This window comes from Panthera uncia (genome assembly GCF_023721935.1).
Source record: "Panthera uncia isolate 11264 chromosome A1 unlocalized genomic scaffold, Puncia_PCG_1.0 HiC_scaffold_17, whole genome shotgun sequence".
NCBI lineage: Eukaryota > Metazoa > Chordata > Mammalia > Carnivora > Felidae > Panthera > Panthera uncia.
The window spans coordinates 31,875,477-31,892,088 of record NW_026057577.1 but is presented as its reverse complement, the minus strand read 5'-3'; the positions used below and the strand labels follow the sequence as shown (position 1 = coordinate 31,892,088).

The window sequence follows — 16,612 nt, the reverse complement described above, 5'->3', positions numbered from 1 at the left end:
GCTCCGAGTTTGACCTCATAATAATCAGAAGGTTGGCCCTAAGGGACACTAGGTCTCTAAATTTCTTGTGTGACTTTACCTTTCTCCTCCATCTATTCTTTCCTTGCTTCCCTTCTTGAAGGCTTTTGCCCCTGAGGTTGATCCATTCCTCTCCTCCCTGGACAAGAATCACAGGTAAAGAAATGTTTAATCGTTTACTCAGTCAGCCAATCAGCATTTACTGAACATCTGCCATTTGCCAGTTCCTGTTCAGGTGCTGCAGATAAAGTCAGAGCACTAGAGATCACTGCCTGCCCAAAGCTTACAATCTAGTGGGGAAAAGAGACAGTGGTATAGGTATCCTTTGGCAGATGTCAGAAGACAGCTAACCCAGCCCGGGGAGTCACAGAGAGTACTACAGATGGCAGTGTTCCCTCTGGATGATCCTAAGAGCTTACGGGAGAAGAGGGATCCCTCTTCCATCCCTGGACTCTACTCCTCTTGCTGTTTCTCTGTAATAGCTATCTAGATCAGAGTGGATCCCTGCAGTTGTCCTTGTTATTTCTCAAAAGCATAGTTGGATTGGCAAGGATATAGAGAAATTGGAATCATCATACGCTGCTGGTGGGAATGTAAAATGGTGCAGCTGCTTTGAAAAACTGTCTGGCAGTTCCTCAAATGATTGAACATAGAGTTAGTTTATGATTCACCAATTCTACTCTTAGAGGTATATACCCAAGAAAATGAAACTGTGTGTCCATACAAAAACAAATTTTTGTAGCAGCATTATTCATAGGGGCTAAAACACAACTCAAATGTCTAACTGACAAATGGATAAGCAAAACGTGGAATATCTATATAGCGGAATATTATTTGGTCAAAAAAAGGAATGAAGTACTAATTCATGCTACAACATGAGTGAACCTTGAAAATGTTACATTAAGTTAAAGAAGTGGAACTACATATTGTTTGATTCCATTCATATGAAACTCCAGAACAGGAAAATCTGTAGAGACAGAAAATAAATAAAGGGGAGGAGGGTTGGGGTACCTGGTGGCTCAATAGGTTGAGCATCTGACTCTTGATTTCAGCTCAGGTCATGATCTCATGGTTTGTGAGGTGGAACTCAGAATGCAGAGCCTGCTTGGGATTCTCTCTACCCCTCCCTCTGCTCCTCCCCTGCTAATGTGCGCACTCATGCGCGTGCGTGTGTTCTCTCTCTCTCTCTCTCTCAAACAAATAAACATTAAAAAAAAGAGGAGGGTGGTGATAGCTAAAGATTATAGGTTTCTTTTTGAGGTGGTGAAATATTCTCAAATTGTGATGGTTACACTTATCTGTGAGTGTAATAAGAAACCATTAATTCTATACTTGAAATGGGTGACTTGTATGATATATGACTTATATACCAATAAAGCTATTAAAACAACAATGAAAAAGCATACTTGGGGAGCTGAAAGACATGCATTCTGATTAAAATTGTGGTCTGCATGGTCATTTACAATTTTAAGGACTAGAAAAAACTTTTTATTCTGGGTCCTGTGGCCCCTCAGAGCTCCTTCCTTAGTATACAGAGAAAGTTAATGCATCTGGGTGGGCAGCCTGAACAGATTCAGAGGAGTAGACTATGCATTCCTGTCCTACTTCCTAACTTCACTCCCTCATAATGATTTGGTTGAACATTTATGGTATGCCTACTGTGTACAATATTTATGGACATGAAAAAGACAGTTTCTTTATTCCCTCCAATGGCTAAAATTAAATCATTAATATAATGCTCTCTATATAAACAAATAAAGCTCTTTAGAAGATAGGCAGTGTGACACAAAGAATCGTTTCAAGGCCATCTTGGGATTCTGGACTCCTTCTGTAGCATGTAGGGAAACATCACAATGACATCAGCTAGAGCAAGACCAATTCTTAGTCCTTCTTGATGTTGAGCAAGTTCCAAGACTTGACTCCCTCCTCACATGCCTCCAATCACCTCTTTATTTGGTTTCTAGACTCAATTAGTCTATTTCCATACCCTTCATTTTCTCACCAACTCCACCCCCATGATGTCCAAATTGGCCCTCCGATGCTGAAACCATTTGCCAGAAATTCATTAAGCTGAACACATGGGAAATTACAGAGGAGATTTCACTTGTCACTTAGGCTCAAATATAGAAAGTAATTTTAAAAGGACAGTGGCAAGAGGCTATTTTTATCTTGCTTGTTTGTGCTGAGTTTTCTTATCTTGCTGTCTCTCACCCTCTTCCTAGCTACCTCTTTTCTCCTTCTTTAAATTGAATGTTGGCCTTTTAAATGTTTGTCTCACATTCTCTTACCTTGTTTTATGGAGTCTTCTCTTTCTGTCATCATTCATTCAGTCAACACATATTGAGTATCTACCAAGTAGCAGGCCGTGTGGTAGGCACTAGGGAGGGATAGTATGATGAATAAGATAGACATGATCCTTACCATTATGGAGATTACGATCTGGTGAAGCAGGTGGACATCAGGTAGAGTGACTACAGATTTGGTCACAGCAAAGACTTGAGAGTTACTTGTGCTTTTTAAAGAAAATTTTTTTAATGTTTATTTTTAGAGAGAGAGAGGCAGACTGCAAGTGGGGGAGGGGCAGAGAGAGAGAGAGGGAGAGACAGAATTAGAAGCAGGCTCCAGGCTCTGAGCTGTCAGCACAGAGCCCTAAGCGGGTCTCCAGGGACCATGATATCATGACCTGAGCCTAAGTAGGATGCTTAACTGACTGAGCCACCCAGGTGCCCCTGCACTTTTCTGATGTTAAGTGTACCCTGCATGTTTGTAGGGCTAGGGGATAAACCTAATATTCACAAGGAATGCAAAGAAACCAAAGACCCAGGTTTCTGTGTGATCTAGTCAAGCCCCTTGGGTAGAGAGAACATGGATTTGGGAGTGAGATGTCGATGAGATTCTGGCTCCACCACCTACCTGTCAGCTGTTTGACTTTAAGTGACCTCTGGACTTCAGTACCTTCACCTATAAAATGGGAATTAGAGTCTCTACATTTTAGGTTGTTGTGAAGATGAAATGAGATGTCATATATAAGGGACCAGGCAGGTGCTCAACCTATGTCACTTCCTTTCTCATGACTCCCTAGCCCACTATGAATCACACAATAAAAAAAAAAAAAAAAAAAAAAGAGGGGCACCTGGTGGCTCATTCAGTTATAAATGTCTGACTCTTGATTTCGGTTCAGGTCATGATCTCACGGTTTGTGAGTTTGAGCCTCACATCACGCGGAGCCTGCATAGGATTCTCTGTCTCCCTCTCTCTCTGCCCCTCCCCTGCTCACTCTATCTCTCTCTCTGTCAAAATAAAGAAATAAACATTAAGAAAAAAAAAAAAAAAGAACCCAGTTTCTGAGTTGGTGGGAAATGAAGTTCCTTGAATAGTATTCACCAATCATATGCCCAAAGATATGGGTTATAACTATACTGGTTATACTGTAAGTTGTTCTATACATGCAACTTATGACAGTCAAATCACTCCCTTCTTCTGGGGTAAGGGAAAAGCAGTAAAAAATGAAGTTACAGGGAAAAGACTGAAATGAGATATAACAAAGGACTTCCTAGCCATGAGGGCTGAAAGTGTGAGTGGATGCCAGAGGGAGCTGCAGAATCTCCTTTTCTATTAGTGTCTGGACTAGGCTAGGGCAGGCCTACTTGGAGGTCAAGAATAAACCTGCCCGCCTCTTCCTCTCCCACTCAGCCTAGGGAATGTTTGCGGGAGGAATTGCAGTTCCTCTTCCTTTTGCAAGTCAGGCGTGCTCTGGGGAGATGGATGCTGCCAAGAAAGCTTATTGCTTGTGAGGAAAGGAAAAATGGCAGCTGCCATTTCAGGCACTTAGTGAGTACACTAAATTGAGAAGCTGCTGTTTTGGTTTACCTGGTTCCTCCTCTCTGATAAAGAAGAAATCGCTTCAGAGGTTCCTTGGAGCCAAAAAGGAAGCCCGAGCTCCACCTGTGGAAATTGGCAGAAGCAACACTCAAAGGAATAAACTGGGTTCCGTGGGCAGCATCAGAATTCGTAGATGGCTCCCTCCGATCCCTTCCTGCCATCCACTCCTGGGAAATTTCAGGTTGCCTTTGTTCTGCAGAACTCTTTTCGTTTCAAAGGGGATGAGTTTAGTTGTCCTTTTTTTCCTTCACTATTTTTTTTCCTCTTCCTTCCCCTTTCCTTGTTCTTGATTTCCCTCCCCTCTCTCTCTTCCCTCCTTTGCCTTTTTCTTCTCCTCCTCCTCCCTCCTCCCAGTCTCCATTTCACCTGTTGGATCTCATTGCCCACCTCACTGGGATTTGTTTTAGGAACTTTAGAATTCCTTCTTGCTCTAAAGGAGCAATGTTATCCTGATGACAAAGGTGGTATATTATGTATTACAAAGCTCAAGACCAAGTATAGTCAGGTGCATTGGGAAAGACCTTACATGCAGGATTTTCAGACCCTTTCATATGCTAATGGTTGTGAATGTTCAAGAAGAGTCATTAGAGTATTGGAACCCAATGGGGCACTTGGGTGGCTCAGTTGGTGAGGCGTTTGACTTCAGCTCAGGTCATGATCTCACGGGTTGGTGAGTTTGGGCCTTGCATCAGGCTCTGTGCTGACAGCTCAGAGCCTGAAGCCTGCTTCAGATTCTCTCTCTCTCTTTCTCTCTCTGCCCCTCCCCTGCTTGTGCTCCCCCCTTTCAAAAATAAATAAACATTAAAAAAAAAAGAATATTGGAACCAAATTTCCCAAACCTCTTTGACCTTTTTATCTCCCCCCATCCCCAAGAGCATATCCTGAGACACGTGACATGGCCTTTAGAAAACATTTCAGAAACTATATTATGTGTTAGATTTTTAAAAAATACTGTAACATTCATTATTTGATTTCTATATCTACATTATAGGTAGGACAGGGAGGTTATAATAACTTCACTTTACAAATGAGTAAAACTGAGCTCAGAGAGGTTACAAGCCTCGCTCATAGTAATGTAGCTAGCCAGCAAGCAACAAAGCTAGGTCTCCTTATATGTGGCTCTATTCTCTCTGCACTGCCTTACACTGCATTTAAGGTAATATATATGTGACATCATAACATGACATGTGATATGAGGCATCTAGAGGATATACATACTACAATTGATGAATTGTAACATTTTGTCCCTATTCAACTGAATATGTACACATCTGTTATGTGTATCACTAATCACTAGTCCAAGTGTTGGGGCTAGAGCAGTGACCAAAATAGACAAAAACACAAATTATTGCCTTCATGGAGCATATATTCAAGGGGAGAGATAGAAATGAGAAGATAAATATGTAAAATATATTTTATTATATATGTTATATAATCATAAGGGCTAAGGATAAAAATAAATTAGGGAAAAGAATAGGCACACATGGGAGCTGTAGTTCAGGTGTGCAGAGGGTCAAGGAAAGCTACTTTGAAAAGGCTATATGTGGGGGGACTTGGGCGGCTCAATCGGTTAAGTGTCTGTCTCTTGATTTGGCTCAGGTCCCGATCTCAAGATTCGTGGGATTGAAACCCGCATGGGGTTCTGTGCTGACAGTGTGGAGCCTGCTTGGGAATCTCTGTCTCCCTCTTTGCCCCCCACCCCCACACTCTCTCTCTTTCTCAAAACAAATAGATAAACATTTATTAAAAGAAAAAAAAATAAAAGGCTACATGTGAATACAAGACCTCAACAAGATAAGGGAGCAATCGTGCAGAGATTTAGGGGTAGCTGGGAGGGGGCTCCAGCAGACAGAAAAGCAAATTCAAAGGGCTTGAGTGAAGCAGGAGTGAGCCTTGGGTGAGGCTGAGCTGGGGAGAGGGTGGGGTAAGTAAAGGATGAGGTTAAAGAGGTTGAGGGGGTGGGGTCCACATATTAGATGTTATAAGGAAATGGAGTGATATAATGCAGATGATACGCCATGATATAATAATAATAATACCATATGACAGATTTATTGTGTTGCTGCATAACAAATTACCCCAAACTTTGAACATTTATCTGAGTTTCTGAGGGTAAGGAAATAGGAATAACTCAGCTGAACTGACTCAGGGTTGCTCATGAGTTTGCAGTCAGGCCGTTTGCCAGGGCTGCAGTCATCTGAAGGCTTCCTAAGAGGATCTGCTTCCAATCTCAATCATGTGGCTGTTGACAGAAGGCCTTAGTTCTTTACTGCATGAACCTCTCCATAGGGCTGTTAGCAACAAGGCAACTGGCTTCCTTCAGAACAAGTGATGAGGGAAAGAGGCAGAGAGAGGGAGAGGGAGAGAGGAACAGCCGCAGAGAAGGGAGCCACAGTGTCTTTTTTAATCTAATCTTGGAAATTACTCACCATTACTTCTGTCCTATTCTGTTGGTCATAGATTAATGCTTGTACTTTGTGGAAGGGGGATTATAAGTGGGTGATTCTCAGGACATGGAGATCACTGGGGATCACCTCCGAGGTTGGCTACCTCAACTGATTTGCGGGAAATCTCAAGCTAACCATTACTTCAAGAAATATCAAAAATAGGTGCCAGGCATTATAGGTGGCCCCTATAACACTGGAGCTCACAACCCTATCTGGTTGAGGCCTGAAAAGGTACCACACGGCAGGAACTTCAGAAACCCGTTGAGAGTCTGAAGGCCTTATTTCGATTCTGCATGAGCAAGCTCATTTCTTCAAAGCCCCACTTCCTCTAGGCCTGGCCTCATTATTTCATTCACCCAATTAATATAACTTGGAATAATCTTACTTAAACCTGCAAAGAAAACAAAATGTTTTGAGGAAAGCTATAGAACTTCAAAGGCAGGCTGAGACCCCTCTGGGCAATTTAACCTTGAGACAACACTGGACTTTGATGAAGGGCAGAGCCAACCTCCTTGTCTCTCCAGAAGCCTTAGGTACCTTCCTGTGAAAGAGAGGCATCCTGCCTTGTCTAAGGAGAATGGTGACAGTGAACAGAGCATTGCTCTGTCACTGAGGCCTGTTACTGGGTCCGTCCAGAGACAAAGACATGGCTCTTCTGAGACCTAGGTGGGCCCCCTTCCCAACTGCCCTGCTCTCCCTTGGTTGTGCAGACAGAGTCATCCAGTTTCCTAAATTGAGCAGCAGATGGCATCACAGCCTCAGGAGCGAGCAGCTGAAGCTGCTGGCAAAAGCAGGGCACTATTAGCAACTCAGGCTCGTGCTTGGCATCTGGGGGCTCCTGGGGGTGGGGGCTGCTTCCCCAGCTCTCAGCTCAGAGGAGTTTCTGTGCTGTGCCTGCAGATTGAGATATTGTCAGGCCTGCATCTCAGGGAGCAAAGCCTGGAGCCCCCAGTTAGGAAACAGATGGTGAACACAGGGTCTTTTCTATGATCTTTACTGAAAAAGATGAAAATAAGGGACTGCTGTTCCCAAAGCAACTGTATTTTTCCATCACTGCCTGTCCCTACTCCTGAGGGTCGCATGGAGTATATTCTGGTTTGAGGGCTGGTAGGTCCCTGGCAGAAGCCTCCTAGGCCAGATGGGGCCAGAGATAACTTGAGGGATCATTCAGGGAATCCCAAGAGCTCAAAATTGAATCCTCTTTATTCCCCCCAGTGACCCAAATGAGACAGGCAGGGCTCAATCCTGCAGGCTTTTTTATCTCTGCCTTCATCTCCTTCCCTGTCCACGTGTTTGACTCCTCTTCCTCCTCATGTCTCTGTTTGACTTTTTCTCTCCTTACTTTTCCTCTGTCATTTCTATCCATTTATGTCTTTCCTTCTGTGGATCTCTTTATTTCTCTGTTCCAGGGTAGAGAAAAAAGCCAGTTGCCTGGATGAAGTGGTTGTAGGCACTGGGCTGCAAGACCATCTTCCATCTTCCTCTCTCCCCCCCACTTCCTGCTGCTGCTTGATGGCTAGTCTCGTGGAGACCTAAACAAAGGGAGGTCCAGATGTCACCAAGAAAATATATTCTCTTTCCCTTGAGGCTGTGCTCCTTGCTTTGCAGTTGCAGACACAAAAGCCCTCAGGGGCTTCCCAGTAGGACTGAGATCCACTGAACCCCCTGTTCACTAGGCACCCATATATGCCACTAGAATGTGAGCCTAAGGGCAGGGTGTTGGCTACCTTGTTCACTGCTGTATCCAAAGTATCTAGTATGTAGTAGTTACTCAATAAAAACTTGTTAAAAATAAGAATAAAAAATAGAGGAAGACGATGGAAGGTGAGTGCTGACCTCTGTTTTAGGCCTTGGAGTACATTCAAGGTGCCATCCCCATCCATAAAGAGAGAGGAACACCCAGAGAAACAATCACCCATAATCCAGAATAGTATGTACGATGTGGTGGTAGCAGAAACTGCAGTGGGTACCTGAGTCTGCACTGTGAAGACAGGGAAGGCTTTGTTCACTCACCAATTCAACAATTGTTCTGGAAAGTCCACCGGCACTAGACTCTGGGTTTTAACTGGGAATAAGGTCGGGCCCAGTTGAGTGTGGGAAACACATGAGCAAACAAATATGTAGTAAAGGACCAGATAAATGCTGTCGTAGGGGAAATAATGGGCAGTGAGGGCAAGAAAGCAGAGGCAGCTTGATTCATCAGGGGGGTTCTGGAAGGCTCTGTGGTGAAGTGAGTCCAGGCCAAGATCTGCCTGAAGGGTGAGTAGAAATCAGCTGGGGGAAAAGGAGGGAAAGGGAGTTCCAGCCAAGGGAACATTATGTAGTCAAGAGAGAACAGGCAAGTTTCAAGGACCTGAGTAAAAGTGTCAGGAAATCTGGCTGGATTACCAGTAGGGTGGTGGGTAGGGCTGGAGGATGTGAAGCAAGAGAAGTGGGTGGGAGTGGGGTGCAAGAAGCACCCAAACCAGGTTGAGTTATGACTTTACCTTCAGCGCATGGGAAACCATTTGAAAAAAATTTTTTTTAATTTTTTAACGTTTATTTTATTTTTTAGACAGAGAGAGAGCATGAACGGGGGAGGGGCAGAGAGAGAGGGAGACACAGAATCGGAAACAGGCTCCGGGCTCTGAGCCATCAGCCCAGAGCCCGACGCGGGGCTCGAACTCACGGACCGTGAGATCGTGACCTGAGCTGAAGTCGGACGCTTAACCGACTGAGCCACCCAGGCGCCCCCCATTTGAAAATTTTAAGAAGGGAAGTGATAAGATCATGTTTGCATTTTATAAAGGTTACTGTGGGTGCAGTGTGGGCACTGGATGGTGTAGGGCCAGGGAGACATCCTAGAGACTAGTGAGGGAGCAGTCCAGGCAGGAAATGATGGCCTGAGTGATGATGAAATCAATGGGGCTGGAGATCATGTTTGAGCAAAGCTTGAGGATAATTAGGAGTTTTCCTGAAGAAAAACTTGGAGTAGAGAAGATGCTGGCATTCCAAAGAGAAAATGCACATGCAAAGATTTCAAGAATTTGCCATATTTGGGGAAGTGCATGGGGTTATATATATGTAGCCTGTGACAGGGCACAGGCGTAGGTAGTGGGAGATGAGGTAGAGAGGAGCTAACCTTTGCTGAAGAGCCTGGGAAACCCAGGGTCAGTCCACACCCATTTTGTTAGAGTTGGGGGAAGACAGGGTAGGTAAAGCCATACTCTCCAGACATCTGAATTATCTGCAGAGGTTCCAGAGGGTCCTAGTCCCTCTAGGCATTTTCAGAACAAATGTGTCACCTAGAAACTGAAAGACAAGGGCAAACTGTATGTCAGGAGGTGAAAAACGATGTTGGAACTGGAGTAAGCAAGTGGGTCAAGTCAGGAAATGGGGACAATGGGAGACACTTCCTGCCAAGCAGAGAGGTGAGCAAGGATGGGTGAGATAGGTCCCATCAGAACCCAGAGATCCCACTTCCAGCATTGTCTGGGTCCTGTACTCGTGCTTCCCAGTTCTGCCTCCAGGCCTCAAAGACCTTCTTACAGACATCTCCCCCAAAGAAGAGATTAGAAAAAAGGTAGAGAGCAGGGACCAATCAGTGTAATGTTGAGCAGTTGGGCTCTGCTTCTTCCTTAGTTTGCAATAGGGCAAACCACTTACTGGGGTCATTTTCCTTACTTGTGAAGTGGGGATGATAATGTCTACTTCATCAGTACTGAACAATGGATATGAGGTAATGTGAACAGGAAACTTACACAGTGAGAGTTCTCGGTAAATCGCGGGTGTTATTAACATTTTGGTATGAGACAAATGGGACAGGGGTTGGGGGCAGAGAGAGATAGGAAGGGATATAAGTAAGGAGGGCTGAATGGAAGAGCAGTGAGTTCCAGTCTATGCAGAATTCCTCAGAATTCCATGGCCTATGGGACAAAATCCTCTACCAAGGCTTATTCCTGCCTACCTGTCCTGCCTCATCCCACTGTTCCCAACCTCACTTTACAGCCTAAACATAATCCTACCATCTATGATTCTCAGAACATATCAAGTTCTCGAAGACTTTCCATGAGCTGTTAGGGAGAAAAAATGCCCCTCAAACCTGTCTTCATACTAAATATCAGGAAGCTGTCAGATACCTGGAACAGATGTTAGGAAGGGACCCAGGGTATGTTTATTATGGGGAAAGGGTGGGGGGCTAAGGGAGGGAAGAGCAGGGGAAAGTTAATATGGTTCAAATAAATGGCATTTGACCTAGTACTTAGGTGAGGCAAAGGGGTGGGCAGGCTGATGTGCATGCTTCTCTTGGTGGTGAGGCGAAGACTGGAGGAGAGGAGAGAAAAGGCAGAGGTTTAAGGGGTTTCAGACCTGCATATCCCTGCTCTTCTGCCTCCTCCCCTGTTATCTCTTTCCTTCCTTCCTTTAGGATCTAAGTTCCCAAGGCAGGAATTGCAAGCCGTGTGTTGCCCACGGGCTTACTTACTCCTGTTAGGAGCTGACACCCCCGGATACAAAGGTCAAGTTATAATACAGTGTGGGGAACGTGTTATGAAGACTTGTGCTAATGGATTATTGGCAGCCTGTGGGCTTTGCAGAGGTAGGGAGCTGGGCCTTGGCAAAGGAATAGATTATCACACGGGAAAAGGTTTCCAGGAGGTGAGCTCCAGGAAGGAGCTCATCCTTCTCCATTTCTCCATCTACAGAACTGAGCTCCTGTACCTCCTCCCAACCCACCCTGGGACAGTCCATAGAATCTTTGACTATTAGAGCTAAAAGATATCTTAGTGATCTTTCAGGTCATCCCAGTCTTTCGAATTTTATGTTTGGAGAAACAGAGCCCCAGAGGGAAGAAGAGGCTTGTCTAAGGTCTCTCAATAGATGAAGAACTTAGTCAGATCTCAGAGTTTCAGACTTGTCTCTGCTCACATTTCCTAGTTCTACTTTGCCTCAACCTCAACCACTTTGGCCCCCATCCTCCAGCCCCACCCACAGGGGCTGGATTTGTTTTTGTTTTTGCTTTTGTCTTTTCTGGGTGAGGATCGAGAAGGATTTTTACCTAACCCCTTGTTATCCAAAAATAATAACTGCAAGTATTCCTTATCGAACATTTACTATGTGTCAGGCACAGTTCTAGGTGCAGGGGATATAAACTAAACAAAGTTTCCCCTTGCATGCAGCTCACATTCTAGGGTAGAGACAAAAGTTAAATAAACATGTAATGTGGTGTCACCTGCTAAGTAAGTGCTATAAAGCAAATTGAGGTTGGAAAGGAGGGTTGAGTGTGACTAGAAGGAGGCTATTTTAGATAGTTACCTATCTAAATGTATACTATCAGGATGTATTTTTTTTTAATTTTTTAAGATTTACTTATTTGTTTTTGAGAGAGAGAGAGAGAGAGAGAGAGAGAGAGAACGAGCTGGGGAGGGGCCGAGAGAGAGAAGAAGACACAGAATCTGAATCAAGCTCCAGGCTGTGAGCTGTCAACACAGAGCTCGGTGTGAAGCTTGAACCCATGAACCATGAGATCATGACCTAAGCCAAAGTCGGACACTCAACCGACTGAGACACCCAGGCGCCCCTATCTAGATGTATTAGTTACCTATTGTTGTGTATAACAAATTACTCTAAAGCTCAGAAGCCTAAAACAGCAATAAATTATTGTCTCACAGTTTCTGAGGGTCAAGAATTCAGAAGTGGCCTAGATGGGTCATTCTAGCTCAGGGACTTTCTTGATGCTGCGGTCAAAATGTCAGATGGGACTGCAGTTACCTGAAACCTCAACAGGGGGCTGGAGGGCTCTGTTCCAGGATGGTTCACTCCAATGGCTCTTCACTGGACACTTCAGGTGCTCACCCTCCTCCTGGGGCTGTTTGAGTATCCTGGTGACATGGCAGCATGTGCGTTCCTAAGACGGAAAACAAGGGGAAGACACAATGTCTTTTTAAAAAAAACTTAATATTTAGGAATAACTTTAGATTTACAGACAAGCTACAAAGATAGTACAGAGAGTTCCTGTACATACTTCGCCCAGCTTCTTCTAATGTTAATATCTTATATAACCATGCTACATTTCTCAAAATCAAGAGATTAATGTTGGTACACTACTATTAACTAAACTACATACTTTATTCAGATTCTACCTGTTTTTCCATTAATGTCTTTTGTGTTCCAGTACCCAGTCCAGGAGATTATGTTGTGTTCAGTCAGTATGTTTCTTTAGTCTTCTTTGATCAACAATAAGAGTTTCCTACTCTTTCTTTTTCATCATCTTTTCTTTTAAAAAATTTTTTTTTAATGTTTATTTATTTTTGAGAGAGAGAAAGAAAGACAGAGCACGAGCAGGGGAGGGACAGAAAGAGAGAGGGAGACACGGAATCCGAAGCAGGCTCCAGGCTTGGAGCTGTCAGCTCAGAGCCCAATGCGGGGCTCAGACTCATGAACTGTGAGATCATGACCTGACCTGAAGTTGGACGCTTAACCGACTGAGCCACCCAAGTGCCCCTCATCGTCTTTTCTTTCAAGTTTTTAATTCCAGTTGGTTAACATACAGTGTAATATTAGTATCAGGTGTACAGTATAATGGCTCAACACTTCCATACATGACCTGGTGCTCATCACAAGTGCACACCTAATCCCCATCATTTATTTCATCCATTTCCCCCATCCACCTCCCCCCTAGTAACCATCAGTTTGCTCTCTATAGTTAAGAGTTTGTCTCTTGGTTTGTCTGTCTTTTCTCCCCTTTTCTCATTTGTTTTGTTTCTTAAGTTCCACATATAAGTGAAATCATACAGTATTTGTCTTTCTCTGACTTTTTTGCTTAGCATAATACTCTTTACCTCCCTCCACAATGTTGCAAATGGCAAGATTTCATTCTTTTTTGTGGCTGAATAATATTCCATTGCATATATACGCACCACATCTTCTTTATCCATTCATCAATCGATGGGCAGTTAGGCTGTTTCCATAATTTGGCTATTGTAAATAATACTGCTATAAACCTAGGAGTGCATGTATCCCTTTGAATTAGTGTTTTTGTTTTCTTTGGGTAAATAAATACCAAGTCATGAGGTTGCCAGATTGTAGGGTAGATCTATTTTTAACTTTCTGAGGAACTTCCACACTGTTTTCCACAGTGGCTGCCCTGTTTGCATTCTCATTAACAGTGCAGGAGTGTTCCTTTTTTTCCACATCCTTGCCAACACTGGTTGTTTCTTGTATTGTTGATTTTAGCCGTTTTGACAGGGGTGAGGTGATATCTCATTGTAGTTTTGATTTGCATTTCTCTGATGGCAAAAACATGGAACACCTCATGAATTTGCGTGTCATCCTTGTGCAGGGGCCGTGCTAATCTTCTCTGAATCGTTCCAATTTTAGTATATGTGCTGCCAAAGCAAGCACTGTTTTTCATAATCTTGACAATTTTGAAGAGTACTGATCGGGTATTATGTAGAATGTCCCCACATTTGAGTTTGCCTGATGGTTTTTCATTGCCAGACTAGGGTAATCCCAATGCCTTTTATGACCTTGTCTTACAAGTCACATGCCGTTACTTTTACCATATTCTATTATTTAGAAAGAAGACACTAAATCAAGCCAATACTCAAGGGATGGGGGGGGGGGATGAAGTTCTGTCTCTTGAAGGGAGGAGTCTCAGAGGTTTTGTGGACATATTTTAAAATCACCACAGGGGAGTCATGGAAGACCTCCCTTATACAGTGACATTTGAACAAAACTTGAAATAAGCAGGGGTCCAAACCATGGAGAGATCAGGGTAAAGCTTTGTAGGCACAGGGGACAGCCAGGAGGGCCTGAGGCAAGAGTGTACACAGCAATGTTTAAGAATATGTCAGGCAGCAAGGGGAAGAATGGTAGGGCGTGAGGTCATTAAGCTTGTGCACTGGGGATTAAGGAGGTAATGTAAGGTTTTGTAGGGCATAGTTAGGATTTGGATTTTATGCTGATGAAATGGGAAGCTATTGAAGGGTTCTGAGCAGAACAGTGACATGATTTTAAAAGGATCACTCTGGCTGCTGTATGCATATACTGCAGATGGGAAGGATAGAAGTTGGGTATCAAACGAAGAAGAACTCAGTGTTCTTCCAGAAGGAGCCTCTTTCCATAGTCGAGGGGAGAGATAATGCATATGCTCTCAGTCCCTAACTCAAGGACCATTATGAGGATAAAAGAAGATAACATAGTTAGGGTATGTAGCACACAGTAGGTGTTAAGCATATCAAAGTCTCAATGAATAGTGTCCTTGAGGAAGAAAATAAGTACCTTCCATTTTCTGGAAGAAAAGGAAAGTCTGGACATTGTCCTTCTTTTATGTCCAGCATGTGGCCTGGCTCTAGGGATACAGAGAAAAAACTGAGTTCTTGACTTTGAGGAGCACATACTCTGGTGGGTTGAACTTTCCTGCAAGAAATAATCCCACCTCGACTGGCCAAGTGCTACAAGGATTTGGTATAGGAGGCTCTGGTAGGCCTAGCAAGAATGCCTGATTTGGGGAAAATACCATAGGACTCATCTGACACCCAACTTCCACCGTTGCCACCTGTAGTGTATTCATAGAGAAGCCAGACTTCAAACTCGAAGCTGTCTGAATCTTGGGACCCATATTCCTAGCCACTTTGATACACTGCAAGCCCTGTGGTGACATGGTCCTCCTACACTTATCCATTGGCCTTGCCATTTATGCCCTCAGCAGACGCTGTTATTCAATGGATTGAGGAACTTTCAACATCCTAAAGAGAGAGGGAAAGCGAGGCTTGTTATCTCCCGATTCATATTTACTGCAAATAACATTAAATAGCACATATGCTGGGACAGGAAATAGCTCTCTGTTGGGTAATAGCTTCCTGTGGCCTCAAGGCTTTGGTGAGGCTTCTCTGGATAAGGATGTAGGAAGGTCAGTGCTGTGGTTCTGGTACCCTTCCCTCACAGGCCCACCAGCACTGGTTCAAAAACCCTGTAAAAAAACTCTGTCCATTTTATAGATTGAGAAAAATGCCCTTTGCAGGGAGAAGGCTTTGGGACAAGACTGGACATGCAACAGTAGAAGCTGACCTCTGAAATTACCAATTTCAATTCATTTGGATGAGCTCTTCTCAAGAGAAGCATGGGAAAGAGAAGCAAGAGGGAAGAAAAAAAGAAAAGAATAAGAGACAGAAAGTGAGGAGGATACAATTAGTGGATGCCGAATTAATTGTGGGACAGAAAGGGGCGGAACATCTGAGGGAACTTAAAAAAGAAAAAAAGAAAACAGCTGGAAAGGATGGAGGAGAAAATGCATTTCTTCTTCACTAAATACACAGCAGCTGATAACAGTTCCCTCCGTGTGTATGGCAAGAGAGAGCACCTCCAGTACCTGCCCTCAGTCCACTGTTGCCATCACATCACCCTGTGTGGGAGGCAGGGTGGTGCTCACTCCCCAGGAGCTTCTTATCCCTTCATTCCTATGACAAGTATTCTTATTAAGAATCTACTTGGAGTGCACCTGGGTGGCTTGGTTGGTTGAGCATCCAAATCTTGATTTCGGCTCAGGTCATGGTCTCATGGGTTGTGAGATAGAGCCCTATGTTGGGCTCTGTGCTGACAGTGCAGAGTCTGCTTGGGATTCTGTCTCCGTCTCTCTCTGCCCTGTTCCTGCTTGTGCTCTATCTCTCTGAAAATAAATAAATAAACATTAAACAAAAAAAAAAGAGAATCTTCTTTGGGTCAGAAACTGCTCAAGGTACTGGGGATAGAGCTGTGAACATGGCAATAAGGACTTAAGTGAGTTAATAACCCCATTGGAGATAGTGGCAAATACTATGAAGAAAATGAAATGGGGGTAACAGAATGGGGTGTCGGGAGACTGCCCCCAACTAGGGTGTTGTCATCTGTGCAATGGAGATAATAACAGACTGTTCTCACTGGGTTGCTGTGAGGATTAGTGGAGTTAATCCATGGAAGCGATTAGCACAGTGCCTAGTACAGAGTGAGCTCTCATTGCTATTATCCTTCCTTCCCTCCTTCCTTCCTTCCTTCCTTCCATCTTGCCTAAAGCTCTCCCTTTCTCCCTGTGTCTTCCCTCTCATTCATCTGTCTTTTCAGATCTCTCCTCTTCCTCCCTCCCTTTCTCCTTTCCCTCCTTTCCACCCTCCCTTCATAGGGCAATAGCCTTGCTCTTTCCTCCCTAAATTGAAGGGCAGTAGTGTAGTAAAACAAATCGCTGTCAACAAAGTACATTTCCACTGTATTCATCCCCGTGCAGAGAAGATTTATCAGGGTCTCTCACCCTG

General features: G+C 43.9%; 1 protein-coding gene and 1 non-coding gene across 3 annotated transcripts in view; one reads left to right on the top strand and one right to left on the bottom strand.

Annotated features, from left to right (window-relative positions):
- Window positions 1-16,612, top strand: part of SIL1 (SIL1 nucleotide exchange factor) — a 288,984-nt gene that overhangs the window by 18,720 nt on the left and 253,652 nt on the right. The window lies entirely within an intron of this gene.
- LOC125935940 (U6 spliceosomal RNA) lies at window positions 13,621-13,727 on the bottom strand. The gene has a single exon (XR_007461900.1). It is a non-coding gene; the product is annotated as a U6 spliceosomal RNA (small nuclear RNA).